Genomic DNA, 13,684 nt, shown 5'->3' with positions numbered 1-13,684 from the left:
GTTCATCGGCCATGCAAGAATCCATAGAATCTATTACCAGGTGAGATGGAATTTTCTCAGTGAATAATCGTACTCATTAGCGAGTGATTCCTGATGATGGTCAAATGTAAATTGGAGGGAGTTTTTCTTTTGGGTCACCTCAATGAAAGAAGTGGGCTGAAAACTCTCCAGTCATAGCTGCCACCTTCATGCCAATGGGATGGCTGATGGTGTAATTCCAAGAGTATAGGACCTAGCAGCCAGGGTGCCAGTCTAACCCAAAGAAGTGTCCTTTATAATATGCAACCTTGTCCTGCACTAGTCTTGTGATCATAGCAGCTAATATATGTAGAGCTCCATCTGATCCCTTAAAGCTCAACTAGGCATGAGATGGTGCAGTGGTAATGTCACTAGATTTTTGTAACCCACAACTTCTGGTTAATATTCTGGGGGTATAAATTCAAATGTTCTGGGGGCATGAGTAACCCTAATCCAGCATGGGAGATGGTGAAACTTTAATTCAATATAACGTGGGTTTAAAAGCAAGTCTAATGGCGACTGCATAATCATTGTTTTAAAAACCCATCTGATTAGATTAGATTACTTACAGTGTGGAAACAGGCCCTTCGGCCCAACAAGTCCACACCGACCCGCCGAAGCGTAACCCACCCAGACCCATTCTCCTACATTTACCCCTTCACCTAACACTACGGGCAATTTAGCATGGCCAATTCACCTAACCCCTGCACATTTTTGGATTGTGGGAGGAAACCGGAGCACCCGGAGGAAACCCACGCAGACACGGGGAGAATGTGCAAACTCCACACAGAGAGTCGCCTGAGGCGGGAATTGAACCCGGATCTCTGGCACTGTGAAGCAGCAGTGCTAACCACTGTGCTACCGTGCCGCCCACCGTGCTCGATGTCCTTTAAGAAAGGATTTGTCATTGGAAGTAGTCAATCAAGTGATCCATTTCAGGGAAGTTAGAGATGGGGAGTAAATGTTGGCCTCGTCAGTGACACCCACAGCCAGTGAATGAAAAAACAAAAAGCATGGGCTGGATCATGCATGCTTGGCTGTGTTAATTTTGGGACACTTTGAGGGTTTCACTCTGTGGCCTGCTGCGACTTTTCTCAGTCAATGTCCCATTGGACCCCTCATTGAGTATGGAGCCAGGCTCCACGGTGCATTGTCGAATTGTGCAGAGTCAGAAATGCTGACTGCTGCTGGGATCTTACATTGTAAACTTTTTCAGGAATCCTGGAAGCTGCCATGATGCCTAGAAAATCATGAGTTCCTACCTTATCTGATAGCATGAATGCTATAGAAGGATGGCTGCTAAAAGACAAGGGCTTTCCTTTCCAATTATGGCTAACGACTCCTTTAAGGAGGGACAATGCAGATACACTCTCCCACCAGAGCTTTCATGGAGTATGTTTCCTTAAGATAAATCCTGATACTTGAATTGATGTGGGGAGGACCTGCAGCACACTCCAGAGAGAGCATGCTGAACAATCCTAACATACTGTGCTCTGCACAACTAGAGAAAGTAAGGAGAGGATGCTGAAGAGCTGGTGGTGTGGCAGCAGGCTTCCAAGATGGAACATTGGGACATTGAGAGGAGGTGTATCATATTCACCAGAATAAAGCAGTCCAGAGTCTGATGTCTAGGTGTAGTCCTGGGATAGAGTAAGCCTGCTCTGTAGTGGAGCTTGAAGATTTGGACAGGTGTCCCTGGGGTGCTTGTGGCTAAAGGCCTAGACATGTTAAGAGTGTCCTGCTTCACTGCAGGCTCACTCCTCTTTGTGGCAACTGGATAGGGGATCTCAGGCAGTGTGGAGCTGGACAGGGAAGGTACTTCTGGAGTGTCCTGAGAGGAGTCTTTTGGGAACCTGTGTATGGTCCCTTGTCTGTGCGGAGGCAAATGTTGGCCAGATGCCCTAGGTCTTCATCCTTTCTCACCTATGATGAGACAGTCTCCTGCACTGAGACCAAAGGAAGGAACTGGATGAGATGGAAGTGGCTGGAGGAATTGTCAGTAGTGGTGCAGGAGTAGCAGATAATAGAATAGATTGGAATAGAATCCCTACGGTGTGGAAGCAGGCCATGCATTCCATGAAGTCCACACCAACTCTCTGAACAGCATCCCATCCAGGCTCACCTCGTCCCTATAACCCTGCATTTCCCATGGCTAATCCACCCACCCTTCACATCCCTGGAACTATGGGCAATTTAACATGGCCAAACCACTTAACCTGCATATCCTTGCACTGCGGGAGGAAACCGGAGCACCCAGAGGAAACCCACGCAGACACAGGGAGAATGTGCAAACTCCACACAGACAGTTTTCTGAGGCTGGAATTGAACCAGGATCCCTGGTGCTGTGAGGCAGCAGTGCTAACAATTGACACTGCCGCTTGGAGGCAGGGTGTCCCCAGTGAGGACCACGAATAACTAGTAGTTTATGAGATTGCGGCAGATCAGAGACATTGAATTAACAAGCTGCATGCAACAGAGCATGTGGTGTGCAGTGGCAAGTTAGAGTGAGTGTGAGGTTCAGAGGGAAGATGGTAGCTCTTATCCATGTGGGGAGCAGAAGATCAGTAATCTTCTTGTAGCATGTCTGCGCATTCCTTCTGATTATGGGAACAGCACTGGCCTGTTGACTATCTCCAACCATGTGTGCAGAATATGATACTGTGCTCTCTGCTGGAAAGCTCTCCTATCTACCAACTTGTTCAACAGAATCTCCATGTCTGTCAGCAAAGCAAGATGCCACTTGCTGTCATGGTACTTGCAGCAACATACTTAGAATGATCTTTCTGGTCATTTGAGATGTGGCACATATACCCCCAGAGAGTTTTGGGTTAAGGATTGGGAGATTCCACACAGGTTCCTAGTGGTTCCTAGTGGATACTTGGAACAAGCCACTTCCATAAAAATTAAGTGCTTCTGTCATGGGTGTCCATTCCTTGAGAATTATCAGCAAGTCCTAATCCAGCAGACATTATGGTGTTCCAGAAATCCTCAGTCTGCCCCTGCGCTCAGCTTTGACCATCGAGCAGAAATTATCGTGTGATTGGTTCACTCTGGGTCTCTGTATCCTGGAGGGCCTTCTGCTGTGGTTTCTTCATGTGGAATGTGTTCAGCATCTGTTGAAGGTTGCTGTTGTTCCTGGGCTTCCTGACATCTTTCAACCTTCTCGTTTGTGCTGTTTTTGTAACAATGTAACAGCAATGATAGCACATGCCATTGTTAGATTCATTTGAGAAGGATGCAGTGAACCTATGTTGTGATTATCAGGAATATTACACCTTGTCAGTGCTGTGGTTCTTGAGCAGTTGTACCAACCACAAATGAGGATTTAAGATAAGCTACAGTACAGTTGTTCCCAGAAGAAAGACCATGAAATACCTCGATGATTGATATACTATACCTTGTGCAGATGTATGCATCACAAAGCCTGTTGTGCAATTAAATTGGGACATTGAACAGCGGTAATAGTACTAGTCCTTGAGCCACCAAACTCATTTGGCCTCAAAATGCAGCATTGAATAGAAAGGCTCACCTGCTTACATTTGTCACTGAGAGGAAAGCAGTTCCATGTCCTTCTGCAGTTACAAGACTTTCGAAATGCGTTTGAAAATTCAGTAATGCTGGTGACTCCTTTAACTTCACCTGTGATCAATTTTACTTCACAAAGTTTAGTTGGATTAATTGATCAATGACATTCTAATGTTTGCATAATACAAATCTTACTCTTAAGTGTCTCCAATTTGTCAATCGCCTTACAGCGAATTCACATTTAATGAAATGCACGCTATACGAGAATGACCTGTAGTTATCAGAAGAATTTCCATGCTGCACTGGGGAAAGTGGGAATCTCAAATGTGAGAATTAGAGCCATTGTGCTGGAATAATCACAATGAAAGGGGCAGCTCCAAATATAAGGATGAGGTCTGATATACCATTGGATGGCACAAGGTACTAGAGGATGGATTATTTTTGAAAGTCACCATTACCCTGACTTCAATGCATGTTGGATGGAGTTAGGGAGGGTACATTATGATAGTGGACATAGTTATGCAATATTCCAGGAGCTGAGGAGGGAAAATTGGGGATATTCACAAAAGTTAATGCATGAGCTGCACGTGCAGAATAACCTGATGGATGCGTGTCATCACTGAATTTTATTGATTTCTGATTAATGCAATTGCCCCTTGGAGTGTCTCACATTGCCCACTGCATCTGTGAAGAAAGCAAAACAAGCTTATATTACCCACTTTGATTATTCAGGGAGCCAGTTTACATCCTATTGTGCAATTCAGATTTGGATGTGCTTCTGACACTGTGTTTTAAGCTAGCCATGATTTCCCACCATCCTTCATGTAACTTTTGTGAATATCCCCAATTTTCTCCCCTCAGCTCCTGGAATATTGCATAACTATGTCCACTATCACAATGTACCCTCCCTAACTCCACCCAACAAGCATTGAAGTCAGGGTAATGGTGACTTGCAAAAAAAACCATCCTATAGTACCCTGTGCCATCCAATGGTATATCAGAGCTCATCCTTATATTTGGAGCTTCCCCTTTCATTGTGATTATTCCAGCACAATGGCTCTAATTCTCACATTTGAGATTCCTACTTTCCCCAGTGCAGCATGGAAATTCTTCTGATAACTACAGGTCATTCTACTATAGCGTGCATTTCATTAAATGTGAATTCGCTGTAAGGCGATTGACAAATTGGAGACGCTGTTTCTAAAGCAAGAACTTTTAAAATGCGTGCTGGCTGTAACATGATTACACCAACACTTTAAGCACTGTTTCTAAAGTGCGATTTTTCTATAATGTGGAGTTGCACAAGAATGCAGCTGTCGCATTATAGAAGAACTACCTGCATTCTTGACATCTGCCTTCTAAAACCTCTGGACTTACTGTGTCTTGGTCCCCAGACTGACTTGTGAGGGCAGCCTGACTGAGGATGGACGAGACCCTTGACTGATGTTTCTGCAGCTGCATGACTTAATTATCTTGTACTCCTTAGAATGGTCAGTCTTGGTCTAGAGAACTGATTGTAGCCCATACCTCAGACCAGAAGGACATCAATCCCCAGACCCTGATTGCACTAAGTGCCCAAATGATCATGGCCACCCATCTTGACAGAAATCTGATGATGCCTTTGAATGAGTGTGGTGCAACGTGCTAACTGATCAGTTGCTCCTTCACTTGACAATGGACCATTCCCTTTAGACTTGGCCATTTAATGAAGCACATGTAAGTGTGTTTGCCATGCAAGCTGTTGGTGTAATATTGCTGGACAGAAACATGCCCAACTATTTATCTGGTCAGTGCTGGCAAACATGAAGTACTGCTTGGCTTACCATTCAAGCTATAATGCAAGACAAGCTAGAGATACTATGAGCACCCATCTATGCTCAAAGTAAGTTGGTGGTAAGAAAATAAGATCAGAGACTCAAGATGCAAAAATGACCTGGCAGAAGCACTTCTACGTAAAGTGTTGGCAAGGTCGAATGTGCAGCAGTGAAGTGTCTTCTGAGGTAGTCCAAAATCAACTATGAAGACGTGGTGAGACTGATATTTTCTGTGAATGCAGAGCATGCCATGAGTTGTTGTGGAATGATGGGCAATGTGAGACCTGAAGAATACACCAACAATCCACACCTACTCGGTAACTGCACCAGGATTCAAGTGGGGAGTTGGTGCAGTCTATTTCCTCACTGGTACCTTGGAGAAACATGAAATGCATAGAAATGAGATGTGATTAACTGATAATAAGATGCTCGTATTTGCAAATATGGTTATAATTGTACTAGCTTTTGAAAGCTAAAGGGGGAAATCAGGCTTGTTTTTTTCGATGTCGAGAATCTCATTCTTTCATTGTCCCAAATTTCTCATCATTGTCCATGTCATTCAAGGCCTAGGAAAATTCAACTGCATGTGTAGTGCAAGTGATGCCCTGTTTCAGCTGGCAATCCAAATAAAAAGGAATTCAAAAGGTCAGTTCCTGATTATTTTTGTGGGGAAATGATAATAAGCAAACAACGTTGGTTATAGGCTTGAAAGGAATGTTTCCTTTTTTAAAAATTGTTGAGGAAATGTATCATGTTTATCTATCCTGCTGGGCAATGGTTAACATTAGACTCATAGTGCTGGCTTACTGAGGGGCTCCTTTCATGATGAATGTTGGTAAAGACTATCGAAAACTGACCAGGGTCTTACAGTATGCCCTGATATTATTGTAATCTGTCTGTTTTAAAGGAAAACACCTGAAACAGCTCATATCATTACCAGTAGGAAGTATTTATGTCAGTGCCAAGGGCAGCTGTACTGCTTTCACAAATGGATACTGTTTCCAAGGTGAATGTTATTGTCTGTCAGAGCTTGGGATAATGTCACTGAAAAAGATTATGTCATTTGGGAATTTAACGTGATACTTTAATCCAGTCTGTCTTCAAAATCAGAAGAGTTTTCATTCATATTCCAGAGTAAAGGTGTATTTATGTTTATACTCTGGTATAGAGAAAAATATGTGAATTAAGAACAGTCAAAGTGAACTGTTAATTATAAGATAATGGATAATATGATTGTATAATGCTCTCTTATACATGTTTTTGATGAGAATTGTGCACAATAATTGATGGCTGTGTTCTATTCTATTCATTTGTTAAAGGAGATTGAATTGTGCAAGATAGTTCAAGGCTGTTTTCTAAGGGAACTCTATCGTGTGCATTTCCAAGTGAAGTAAGTGAACATTTCAAATTTGTTCTTGCTCAGTTGCTTCAAGATATTGTATGTTACTTTGACTTGCTATCTAAACGACTTTTGTCAGACAGCACGCACAGTAAGATTAATTTTGCGCAGAGAAAGACTTCTATTCACATCAGAAATGTTTTTAAATATGAACAATTAACTTGAAGTGCAGTGACTACTATGCATGGTATGCATAAATGCAACCATAAAACATGTAGAGTGCAATAAAGCTAATTGAGAGAGAAGTATTAGTTAGGATGATAAGAGAAATCCTTGTTTCTTCTTTGTATGGTACAATTATATCTTCAAACATCAACATAAAAAAGCAGGCTAGACCTTGACTTTAAATCTCATCCAAAGCACACCATCTCCAGCAATGCTGCTGTCCCTCAGAATTGCACTTGATCATTAATGAGAATTGTGTACGGATGACCAGCAGGCAAGGTTGAAGCCATAATCTTCCCAGAATTGAGAGTGCATCCATATATGACTTTTAGGATTTGAACACAGAAGATCTCAGCTCATGAGTATGTTGCATTGCCTTGTTTCTCTTTTCCATGACTCAGAAGACCATAGACTTGATTTACTGAATACATCCTAAATGTCACTAAATATGTGCTTTGAACATTGAACCCACATCATGTAACAGATGGAATATACCTGAGCAAACTCTGACGTCGTGTTTATATTCTATGTAGTTACACATTAATATTTTTAATGCTTGTAATCCTCCAATTGATGCATACTTGCAAAAGACAGAGAGTCTGGCCAATAAATCAAAGTGAGCAATGCTATCAAATCTATTGTAGAGTTCGTAGCATTGTTGTGGGGAAAATCACCAGCCTCGGAGTCGGGGTTCAACGACAGAGTTTATTGTACATGGAAATACCGGAGCTCCGGGGAGAGAAAGACACCAACAGCACAGTGGTCAGCTGCAAGTCTTCTCTCACCCTGGAGCACATGTCAAGATACTTTTATACATTTTGTAATATAATAGGTCAATGATGAGGTTAATGTCTCCGTAATATAGTTTGTTTGTTGTAAACATTGCAGAATCATTGATAGTTTCGATACAGTCATTGTCAGTTCCAATGCAGCCTTTGCTAATTTCAGCGCGGTCATTGTCAGTTTCAGCGCAGACATTGTCAGTTTTAATGTACGGAAGTCCTATGCTCTAGTAATGGATGCTAATCGCTCTTCCTGAGAAGGATGATTACTGCAGCCCTGGCTATTAGCACTTTGTATTGAATCTGTATCAAACAACATTTCCATCAAAGGTGTTGGCTGGACCCAGACACTTCGGAGGGCAGTATACAGCACTCATGTGTATTCTCTCCCCCACCCATCTTAAACTAATCAACTAGTGAGTGCATTGTGCTGGCATTCTGGTGACCCCAGGCAGTATCTGTGTTTGCTCTGCTGTCTCTCTCCATATTGTGGTCCGGCGGACATCTTGTGTGTCAAGTGGCCAACTTATGGCTTAGTGGCTATCTTGTGTGTCTGTGTGCCTAGTATCACCCTGCCCGTGTCATCTCCCACTTCAGCATATAAAAGCACAATGGATAATTGTTCAATCAAAACATGTTCTGCCACCTGTAATTTGAAACCCCTGTACAAAACCATAACCTGATTATGGTAATGAAATTATACACCCAACTCTGCTACTAAATATATGCAAGTAGTTTTCCTTTCAATTAGACCTCAAGCAATTTGGAATCTTCTGCCTTTGTTTGTCATTTTACTTTACGATTGAATCCCTATGCTTAATGTCTCGATAGTAATGAATCTCTGATACGATTCATGTAACTGCATTGTGTATCAAGTCCAAACTGTGCAATGTTTAATTTGAAGAAGTATTTTCTTCCAATCAATATATGAAATTCTGACCTACCAAATGAATATTAACAATCAACATCAAGGTGATTTTCAGTTGGGTACATTGTTTTAATTATATTTGATTATATTTGATTAGATTCCCTACAGTGTGGAAACAGGCCCTTCGGCCCAACCAGTCCAACCGACCCTCCAAAGAGTAACCCACCTAGACCCATTTCCCTCTGACAAATGCACCTAACACTATGGACAATTCAGCATTTTGCCAACCATATTTATGCTCATGTTTCATTTTTTTAGATGAAAATGTGATCATTGTTTCTTAGAATCATAGATTTCCTACAGTGTGCAAGTAGGCCATGTGGCCCATCAAATCCAAACCAGCCTTCCAAAGAGCATCCCACCCTATCCCTGTAATCCCACATTTCCCAGGCTAACCCATGCATCCCTAGACGATATAGGCAATTTCCCACGGCCAATCCACCTCACCTGCACATCTTCAGACTGTGGGAGGAAATTGAAGCACTCAGGGGAAACCCACACAGACACAGGGAGGACGTGCAAACTCCACACAGGCAGTCCCCAAGGCAAGATTGAAACTCAGGTTCCCTGGGGCTGTGAGGCAACAATGCTAACCATGAGCTACCGTGCCATCTTCAAATGGTTTGGCATCAAAATGTGAATCATTTTTAACTGTCCATAAATATAAATTGCATTTATCCGATTTAATAGTTCATTTCTTACTGTTGTGCAGATAAGACATGTACATGTAAATTACCCTTCAAATATCAGAATGTTATGTACAATCCTTTTAGTTTGACATTTTTCATGAATTCAAGTTTATATTCTATATCAGAATTAGGAAAATCAGTTTCCCCATCAAATACATTTGTGTAGAGGATAGCACATATCAACTAATAGGGTGGCATGGTGGCTCACAGCGCCAGGGACCCAGGTTTGATTCCAGCCTCGGGTGACTGTGTGGAGTTTGCACATTGTCCCCGTGTCTATGTGGGTTTCCTCTGGGTGCTCTGGTTTCATTCCACAGTCCAAAGATGTGCAGGTTAGGTGAATTGGCCATGCTAAATTGCCCATAGTGTTAGGTGCATTAATCACAGGGGAATGGGTCTGGGGGGTTACTCTTCGTTGGGTTGGCATGGACTTGATGGGCTGAAGGGCCTGTTTCCACACTGTAGGAGAATCTAATCTTATTCCTCACAGACAAGGTCTTGATATATTAATATACTGAAATCTGTTTTCTCAGTAAGCTTTAAAACATTATAAGATCGTATACTTACATATTGATTTATATATGAACACTGTATTTGTGTTCCTGTCAACTTTAATCAAACATATTTTTCCAGGGTAGGGGAGTCCAAAACTAAAGGGTATAGGTTTAATGTGAGAAGGGAAAGATATGAAAATGGATCTAAGAGGCAACTTTTTCACACAGACGGTGGTGTATGTATAGAACAAGCTGCTAGAGGAAGTGGTGAGACAGGTACAATTACAACGTTTAAAAAGCATCTGGAAAGGTAAATGAATAGGAAGGGTTTAGAGGGATATAGGTCAAATGATGGCAAATTGGACTAGATTAATTCAGGATATCCAGTTGGCATGGACTGGTTGGATTGAGGGGTCTGTTTCCATGCTGTACAGCTCTATAACTCTAAGATGCCATATTGGATTAAATGTATGGATACATTCCAGATATGTCATTCTTTTTAGCTGGTGGGCCTTGGCACCAAATTTACTCATTTATTCATAATAAAAAATGAATAATACAATAACATTTGAAAGTAATGCACTGGGGAAACGGTCAACAAATGTATTCAGGGATTATTGGCTCAAATTTTACTGATGCAAGCCATCTCATAGTTCGTCCCTTTTAAACTTTTTGTCTTGTTCTCCAAGTCAAAGATAGTTTGACCTGTAAGTTGGTGGAAGTATGAGTGAGAGTCCGATCCACTACTGAGGTAGAGAGAGAGAAAGAAAGATTGGGTGAGAGGAAAAAGAAAGAATGAAAATAAGGAAAGATAATGGCACCGTGGGCGGCACGGTGGCACAGTGGGCGGCACGGTGGCACAGTGGTTAGCACTGCTGCCTCACAGCGCCTGAGACCCGGGTTCAATTCCCGCCTCAGGCGACTGACTGTGTGGAGTTTGCACGTTCTCCCCGTGTCTGCGTGGGTTTCCTCCGGGTGCTCCGGTTTCCTCCCACAGTCCAAAGATGTGCAGGGTCAGGTAAATTGGCCATGCTAAATTACCCGTAGTGTTAGGTAAGGGGTAAATGTAGGGGTATGGGTGGGTTTCGCTTCGGCGGGTCGGTGTGGACTTGTTGGGCCGAAGGGCCTGTTTCCACACTGTAATGTAATCTAATCTAATCTAAAAAAAAGTAAAAAATTGAAATTTGAATAACCTTGAATTGACTGCTTATAGAAATTCAACTCCACTATTTAAATTGCTGCCAGAATCATTGTGTTGTTACAGTGCAGAGAAGGCCATTCAGCCCATCATACCTGCACTGAGTCCATTAACTAGAGCCAGTGTCCTGCCTTTTAGGACCTTAAGACCATAAAATATAGGAGCAGAATTAGGTCATTCAGCTCATCGAGTCATTTGATTGGGGCTGAAATGTTTCTTTTTCTCTCATTCTTCTGCCTTCTCCCTATAACCTTTGAACCTTTTACCAATCAGGAACATATCTATCTCTGTCACAAATACACTCAATGACTTGCCCTCCTCACTCCTCTGTGGCAATGAGTTTCACAGATTCACCACCCTCTGGCTAAAGAAATTCCACCTCAACACTCCCTGTCCCTCCACCTACCTCTGTTTATTTGCAAACTTACCAACAATGCCCTCAGTTCCTACATCCAGATTATTAATGTGTAACACGAATAGTTGTGATCCCAACATGGACCCATAGCCATGTATACCATTTCTATTCAAATAAACATCCATGCCCTCTTGAATGCCACATTTCACAAAAGCTTCGTTTCTGGGCGAAAGGGATTGCTTGACTTTGCAGATACATGTGCTATTATATATGAGCCCAACTTTCTGAGGCAAGTTTAATTGCAGTTTAAGGTGAAAATTTAGAAAGTGCTTCAAGACAAATGAGTCAGAGTGATAATTCTCAATAATTACAATAATTCACATAATTCACAGGGTGTCTTTTTTTCATCCCAAGTTGTGGGAAACATGCATATTATTGACAATGTCATTACCCATCATTGTTTTATTAGCAAATTTTAGATCATTGTTTCTAAGGCCAAGGAAGAGTTAGCAATAAACATTTGAAAAAAGTTTGTTTAGGTTATTCCATAGCATAACTTTCAAAAGTTCTGGATCGTAAGTAATATTGTATAAAAAACTGACAGATAATACTGTAACAAGATTTTCACTGAGTTCAAAAGTGACAAAAGGCTGTTTGATTATTTTAGGCAAAAGTGAGGACTGCAGACACTGGAGATCAGAGTCTAGATTAGAGTGGTGCTGAAAAAGCACAGCAGGTCAGGCAGCATCCGAGGAGCAGGAAAATCAATGTTTCGGGCAAAAGCCCTTCATCAGGAATCATTGTGATGCAACTTTGAGTTATACATTAGAATGTAATTGCATTTTAAAGTGCAGCACTGGCAACACTGCTGCTTTTCCCTCTGAACGGTTCTTAACATTTCATGACTTCAAGCAAGTCTGTCTGAGACAGCTAACATTTCTGGGGAGGCTTTCTGTGCATTCTCTCTTGTATTTTCTATATTTTGTACTCATTCATATCCCTCTTGTTCTTGTATCTCACTTCTCTCTCTCATATTGTTGTTTTACATTCTTCCATGCACTCTCTCACAGGCTCTCTTCCATTCATTCTCTCTGACTCATTCTTTTGCTAACTCTGACTCATACTCTATTTTCCTTGTATATTCTCTCCAACGCACATGTCTTGTAGGTGTTATTTTGTGTGCTGGCCTAGTGCACTCTCTTGCTCTCCTGAACACCTTTCCTCTCATGTATCTCATTGCAGCCTCTCACTCACACATTGATACGTTTGTGTTTGCTCTCTATCTGTTCCTTACTCTCTTTCTCTTTGTATCAGACTTGCGCTTTTGCATGTTTGCTGAGTCTGTAAAAAAATGAAGAAAATCACCTGATGTGTACATGATTGACACAGGCATCAATTTGTATCTCCTCACCTATTGTCTCTCTTAAGTTTGCTGTAGTCTATGTTCTCATCCCACAAAGGTGAATCTAGTGTGTTCACCAGTTTTCTAAATTGTAAAAGTTAAAACTACACCATTATGTTAAAGACATAATATTGAATTTAACAAAGCCTGCTATTAACAGTCATTTGGTGGTGTTTTGATGGCTGCATTCCTGTATTGGGTTCTGTTGTGTAAAATTTAAGACGTATTTAAATAAGCTGTAACTGCTATAGGTCCAAAATAAATATTGACCTAATCCACAGTGCATACTTAACCTTGGTTAAAAATGTATATAAGTATGAATGCAGTCGCAACTATTTTGTTAGAAAGATGCTTGAAAAAACATATAATTAAATGATGTCTATAATTACAAATGTATTATTCTCATGGATCCAATTATAATTTTAAGAAAAGTTATGGTACAATTCATAATCATTCTAGTTTTAACCATATTTCAGTGTTTCTTTGTATTGCCATTGAGCTGAGCATACAGCACAGTTAGACTTGTATTTAGATCTTGCAGAAATTGTGAGTGTTGATATGGGAACTGCTACTGCTAATGATTTTTTTATTGTAGCATTAACTAAAATTGAATTATAGAGGTGTAAAGCCACAATGTGAAAGGCTGTGTTGTTGCAAATGCAGCATCTGTTCCAGCTCAGATGTTCTCCTGATTGCCAACAAGGTGATGTTTGAGACAAATAATTAGAGGCGGCTGTTCCAGAAACTGAATGCGTGCAAAGACTCCACAATCCAATCTGCTTTAAAAATAAAGTAGGAAATGGATAAATGGAAATTTATTCAAAATATTACTCTCTTGATACTCATTGTCCTTTTGTATATTTATTTTTATTCTTGATTGCATCCGGTGTCATAATAATTTGACTGTATTAGAAG

At 41.2% G+C, this 13,684-nt stretch overlaps 1 protein-coding gene across 2 annotated transcripts in view; it reads left to right on the top strand.

Annotated features, from left to right (window-relative positions):
• The window catches only part of LOC122560192 (disks large-associated protein 4-like), a 590,484-nt gene that overhangs the window by 30,458 nt on the left and 546,342 nt on the right, over positions 1-13,684 (top strand). For both annotated transcript variants that reach the window (XM_043710587.2, XM_043710586.2), the window contains exon 2: positions 6,677-6,747. The gene's annotated coding sequence lies outside the window, so the exon portion shown is untranslated. The remainder of the gene's footprint in view (positions 1-6,676; positions 6,748-13,684) is intronic.

The sequence above is a fragment of the Chiloscyllium plagiosum genome, unplaced genomic scaffold, assembly GCF_037043375.1.
Source record: "Chiloscyllium plagiosum isolate Xiang-an unplaced genomic scaffold, Cpla_swu_hap1 HiC_scaffold_15, whole genome shotgun sequence".
Taxonomy (NCBI): Eukaryota; Metazoa; Chordata; class Chondrichthyes; order Orectolobiformes; family Hemiscylliidae; genus Chiloscyllium; species Chiloscyllium plagiosum.
Note: the sequence above shows the minus strand (reverse complement) of the source record. Positions and strands in the feature narration are given on the sequence as shown.